Source organism: Mus pahari, chromosome X (assembly GCF_900095145.1).
Source record: "Mus pahari chromosome X, PAHARI_EIJ_v1.1, whole genome shotgun sequence".
Lineage (NCBI taxonomy): Eukaryota > Metazoa > Chordata > Mammalia > Rodentia > Muridae > Mus > Mus pahari.
The window spans coordinates 42415343-42422157 of record NC_034613.1 but is presented as its reverse complement, the minus strand read 5'-3'; positions in this window follow the sequence as shown (position 1 = coordinate 42422157).

Sequence of the window (6815 nt, the reverse complement as noted above, 5' to 3'; positions counted from 1 at the left end):
GCTTTCAAAAAGACACCTCAATTTGATTGGCTCCATGAGGCAATAGTTCCAAATGACTTCGACAGCACATGAAAGAAAAACTTTAGAAGTATCTTTAAAATTTTTAAATATTTTGCTTGGGCCCCTCAATAATTTTCAATTGCATTCAGGAAGTAGGGAACAGAATTTGGAATGAATTTTTCTGGGTGTTTAACCCTGTACATCTTTTAGTAGGTGTGGACAGATAGAAGAAGGTGAGGTGACCACACCCTCCTCAGCATTTTCCCAAGATGCTCACTCACGAAGCTGCTCAACAAAGGATCATTTATAGAACTTGAAAACTCGTGAAAGGTATGGTACGGAGTTTAGGGCTGTTAAGGTTTTATTGAATTCCAAGATTTCACCTTTTAATTAACTTGGTAATCCCCAAATAGAACAGTGTCCTGAATGATTGAGAGATTTGGAAACAGTGACATGATGCAAGTCACACGAGAGACGTTACAATGGTGCTGGGCCCTCCTAGAATTGCCCTGAGCCTGAATGCTGCTGGTCCCAAACAATGCTTTGTTGTTCTCAGAGACTCTGAGAGAGAGCGGCTCTGGCAGAACATCTTTCGCTTCTTGGAGAAAATATAGCTTTCCAGAAGCGATGCAATTGCGGGCGTAGGCAGAAGTTTTGCTGGGGACAGAGGATGAGTATTCAGTGTCATGGCTTCCCACTTGGAGCCGTAATTGTGTGTTTCCAAGAGATGTTCAAGGAGGCCCTCTCAGAGGGAAGTGTCAACCCCTCACTGAGGTTCAAGTAGAAACATAGGAGCCCCCAAATGGCAGAGCCAGGATTGCTATTCTAGGACAACAATCACTTGGCAGGTATACTTTGAAAGACACCAGAAATAACCTCCAACACACACATTGCCCCCCACTCACCACTGATGGCAGCCGTGATTTCACCTGAGCATCCTTGTGCAAAGGGCTATCAACTTTAAGACTGTACCACCAAGGCACTGACTCTTACAAAACTGCCAGTTTCTCCCAGATGAATGGATTTCTTTTCCTTTTCCGTGCCTTTCTTGTCTGACCGCAGAAGCCTTGGCTTGCTTTGGAAGGGGAAGCTGGAAATGCAGAGAGAGTTGGTATCTGCTCTGTTCACATTTCTCCAACCATTTGGGAGCTCCTTCCCTTGGCATTGACAGCAACCTTTGCTCCTTCATTCAACAAATGCTACACTTAAGATTTCACAGGGTTGTGGAGCCTTGAATCTCAACATGAGCTCCAGAGACCTTCACGGGATTATTCTTGATGGCAAAGTTGAACTGAGCAACCCCGCCCCCAGTAAACACTGAGTCCAGGAGTGTCTGTCCCCATGATGCTGGCCTGTGACCCTCTGGTTGAGACCAGGATCTATAGCTACTCCTCATGAAACTGGAGAGCCTACTTATGCCCTCCACCCTCCCCCATCAGTGCTGCCTTTCCACCATCTGCTCTTCCTCCCTAGACTGAGATTTTTACTTAGGGCAATGAGAGGCCCACTTGGCCTCCATGACAGGGCTTGCTAAGGAGGGGAATGATCCAGCAAGTGAAGGTGCATGTTCCAACTTCAAGAGGAAGGATAGAGTCCAAAAGAATGAAACCTCCGACTTAAGCACATTGTGTTATGGAGACAAGGAAAAAGAGATGCCTACCTTATAGCTGCTGGAAGAGAGAAGAGAAATAAGGACACTGCTGGGAAAAGATTGCCACTCCCCAGTCCTAACTCCTGAGATAATGAAGGCAGGTGGCCCATGTGTTCCCTGTAGTTCATAAGACTAAAGACTTCTCAACTGGCCTCTAACTCAAGCAGGGAGGGTCCAAGGCCAAAGCATGAAGCAGGCCAAGTTGAATTTTCTCCTCCTCACCTCTACCTTTGGTACCCATTGTCAGACCCCATCTCTTCTTTCCTGTCCCTTCTTTTTAATATCCCATGTTAGATCTCTCCTCTACTGTGTGAGAGACCTAGGCTTTCTTCAAACTTTAAGAGAGGAATGAAGTCACTAGAGAGAGAGCTCAGTCAATAAAATGGTTGCCAGGCAAATGTGAGTACCTGAATTCGACTCCTAGAACACACATACAAGCATGCTGCCGGAGGAGAGGGAGCCAGCTCACGTGGCTACACTCAAAAGGCAAGGTGGATAGCATCCCAGGACTAATGTTGTGGTTTAGCTCTGGCTACACATATACGTTACACATACACATACACAAACATGCATGCATTCAAGACAGACAGACACATGAACACACACACACACACACACACACACAAAACTTAGTGGGTGCTTCAAGTGGCATCATATCCAGAAGAATTACCTGATTACTTGAGAGAATGGTACAGGCAACAGAGAGATCCTCAGCGCCAGGTCCAGTTCTCCAATGGAGGATTCTGGGATGGGAGAAATAGGTTTCTGTGTTTCAGAGTATCTCTGGAAGGGAGAAGGCTAGTGTTGGAAACCTCAAAGAATATCCCAAGAATTGCTATCACTAGAAAAAGAAAACTCAAAATCCTTTTCTGGTCTACAACGATGTGCCCTGGGCTTTCTGCCACCCAGCCACCCCCCCATAATGCAATGCTCCAGCCTTTTGGCAAGAACAGCCACCCTTTCTTTCTGTCTATTCCCTTCAAGCGTGTACACAACGATACTTCAGGCTGTGTTTGAATGAAGTCCAAACAGTCTGTCCTGCCTTAGATCAGAATTCAGACAAGCAGAAAAACTCTTAAAGCCTCACCTGTTTGTGGTTACTTTCCACCAATCACAGCTCAGCACTATAAATACAATTACAGAGAATTAGAGTATCTAAATAAAGGGGGTTGGGGAGAATCTCCTAATCCCACTTTCCCAGGCCCCCAGACCCAACAGTGCTGAGCAAAGGATATAGCTTTTAATGGAGTCCATGAGGCTCCTAAACAAATGTCAAGTTTAACATTAATATGTTTAGAAAACTCACTCAAGATTATTCTTTTTATGTCTATTTCCAAACAAGCAGCTAGCGAGCCTCCCAGGATCACATTCAATCTGTCAGCTCTCACCATGCAAACTGTCCCTCACAGACCTCAGGCAGGCACAAACATCCTTCTATTGGTTGGTAAGAGAGAGGGTTTTAAGCAAAGAGCTTAATGTATTCAAAGGCCAATTAACATCAGGAGTTCGCTTGAAGAAACATGTGGCTTGAAGATGATCATTTCATCCTCTACCAGGGACTCCCCCGCCACTCCTGCTCCAGTCCCAAGCCAGAATTCTCTGGTCCAGTTTTTAGGCAGTGGTGTGATTCAATTACCTTCCTGTTTGGTGAAGAGAATAAGCCATTGTTTACAGCTGTCTTTCAGGAGTGCCCAGAAGAAGCAAAAATTAATTGTATTTTCCAGCAATGGGATTAAATTGGGCTTCTGAGATGTCCTGTAGCTGGAACAGAACAGAAAAGTGAGGAAGTATTTTGTCCCAACATGTGTTTAAATTGGAAATGCTAACATGTGCCAGCCAAACAAAGGAAGGCATGTTTCAAATATACTCTTAAAGCCTGCTGGGGGTACGAAGTCTTGCTTGGATGTAGGCAATCTTGTCAGAGTTGTGTCCCCTGAGCTGACTAGGGCTGAGAAACCTGCTCCACATGAATGACTTGCCCAGTTTTTGTCCTGGGGGACTAGCTTTGGAGTGAGTGTCTCTGATTTTTGTGGATACAGAAGGCTTTAAAACCGAAGTCTCTGCCCAGACCTGGACTGTGCAGAAACATCAGTTTGAGGCAGGGAGAGGGCTCAGGGGACAGAAATGGAAAGAGTGAGGTGTGAGACACACATGGGGGTGGGAGGGAAACTCTCAAACCAACGTTATTTCTCTCCAAATCCATAACAAGAAACTGTTTGCACATTGTCGTTCTGTCCATAATTTCTTAATTAGAAATGTGAACCTAAATCCCTTTGCTGCGGGTAGAGAGCTACGGAACCCCCCTACATCAGGATAGTGAGAACACTTTTGCTTCCATCTTAGCATTTGTCTTGCATTTGGGCAAAACAGGAATGGAATTCCTCTTAGCCTGACTTGTCTGTGTGTAGGGAGGTGGAGATAAAGGAGCTAGGGCTTATTGGTACTCAAAAAACTTAGTGTCTAGTCAGTCATAGCCTGCCTATTCCTTCTGATTATGTGACCTTAGGTCAGTCACCTCACATCTTAATTTTTTGTTGGAACATTTGCCACATAAGATCAGGCTAAAAAAGTGATACTATCAAAGCAGGCTGTGAAAGAACAACAAAACATATAGACAAATCCAAGCTTTTGAAATCAATAAAATATGAGTTACAAGGATAAGGTGAATTCAGTCACTAATAGGCTTTATAGGTTGTTGTTATCGTTTTAAAGAGTTATTTTGTGTGTGAGTGTATGTTTATGTATTTATCTGTGAGTGTATGTCACATGTGTGTGGGTGACCATGAATGTCAGAAGGGGTCAGATACGCTGGAACTAGAGTTACAGGCAATTGTAAACAGCCTGATATGGGTGCTGGGAAGCAAACTTCAGTCTCCTAGAAGCAGGAAGTACTCCTAACTGCTGAGCCATCTCACCAGTCCCTCTGGTTGCTATTTATCACTAGATCTAAAATCAGAGTGGGAGAGAAGAGCTTCAAAAGAAAGGTACAGATCTTCCTTTTCAAGTAAAAGGCCTTTAAGTAGAAAGGCCAGTTGTAAGTGGCCTGATGTATCATGTAATGGGGGTCGGAAGTAAATTCTCATTCTGCCAGACAAAAGAGGTTTCTTCAATTAACAATTTGCAAGGTGACAAAGCCTCTGTATTTTGAGAGTGTGGGCTTAATTAATACGTCACCTGTATTATTTGACTATGACTTGGACTGTGAGCTAAGAGGCAGAGAGGTGCTGGCCAGAGGGATGGTGATGATTCCTATGTGACCACAGTCGCACAGCCTTGGACCCTGATGGCAGGGTGAATGGGTATTGTCTGTACACCTCAGCTGATGCTTACGATCACTGTAAATATAATCTCCCTCATTTGAGACAAAAGTGGTGGCAAAATTCTCAAAGAGTGATGGTTATCATTAAATAAGTAAGCTATGAATAACTTTCTTAATAGTTCTTCTCAATCTTGCTATTTCTCTGGCTAATATCAACCACCTGTGGTGTGTTGTTAGAAGTATCTGCTCCATCTACATTGTCAAGCAGTTTCTGATGGATTCTCAGTCCCACTTGCTCCTCATCCTCTCCTTACCCTCTTCTCCCTACACTTTCCTCTTCCTCATTGTTCTTCGATCTCTGTATTTTCTCCCTTTCCCCTTTGTTCCACCCTGTACTTTCCTATCCCTCATACTTGAGCTGTCACACACACACCCTTTGGACCTGTCTTGATAGGTTTACTAGTTTCCTCTGAGAACATGACTTTGAAGTGAATATCAGTAATGGAAGCCCACACAAGGTGTTTTGCATATTTAAAGCTCCCAGCTCTAAGAGGGAGCTGCTAACCATTAGCAGTATCCCCATTGTATGGATGAAAATATGAAATAAAAATGTTGTGGAATGTTTTCAGCTGAGTACAACATAGGCATTACCATCTTAATCAAAGCAATTGTAGTTAACTAAACAAGACCCTCAAGAGCAGGACTGTGGACATTCCCTCATTGAAGAAAAAGGTGTGTGTGTGTGGTGGTGGTGGTGGGGGGTTGGTCATTAAACTTGCACATGATGTTTCTGTACTTTCCTCCTTAGCTGCATGAACTTCTGCCCTAGCTTCACATGGTCTCTGGTGGTGCTAACTTAGCTAAGGGTGGAAAGTTGCTGAAGGGGGAAGAGTCCATCTTGAGGCTAGGAAGGGGTCTTCACTCACACTGGGGTGGGACTATAGTGAAGCACCAATTTGGTGGCAGCTCACACTCCTGTAATTATCCCCTTGGCTCATGAACCTGAATGTGTGCAGAATTGTTCCTTTGATCTCTCCATACCCTATCTGGGGCAAATAGATACTTCTTTATAAAAAGTGAGCACACATTAACTAACTCACTCGAGGTTAAACAGCCAGAAGCAAGTAGAAGTGGGATTCGAATTCAGAGAGTTTGGCTAGAAGAGCCGAGTTCGTGGGTCTTAGGAGATATCGGACGTTACCTCTTGAGACTCCCAAATATCCATAAATGATCGAAAGAGAAAACAATGTACGCAGGATAATTGAGTAGAGTTTGAGATCCGTGGTTTCAGAAGTCACATTGCACTGAATTGAGCCTTTGATCTTGATACCATAATATTGGGAAGGAGAGGTCAAGGCAGAGAGATACAGTGTGCAGTGGGTTGTAGGTAATGGTCCCAATGAGAATGAAGATACTATATTGCATGTCAAAGCCTCCTCAGGCTCCTGTGAGCTTACCTGCGCACTTCCATTTCCCAGGCCATCTTTGCTGTCACATTCTAGACAGACCATTTCCACGGCTGCCGAGACTGTTCTTGCGGAGGTAACTGAACCTTCTCTTCCAATCAGATCAAACAGCTATTTTAGTAGGTCTCTGAACTACACATTAAGCTTCCTATTTTTGTAAACAGGATGTCTCATAAGCACTTTGTAAAACAGCAATTGTGCAGACAGTGTAGATAAAACACGGTGGTATTAGCTACTTTTCTTGTTCTTGTGACAACACACCCTACAAGAAGCAACCTCATATAGGAAGGATTTGTTGTGGTTTGTGTGTTTGTTAGTTCATTGGTGTTCTGCAGTTCTAGGAGATACAGTCTATTATGTGTGTGTGTGGGGGGGGGGCAGACAGGGCCCTAGAAACATGCTATGCTTATACTCGGGAAGCAGAGAGCTCACAGGAAGT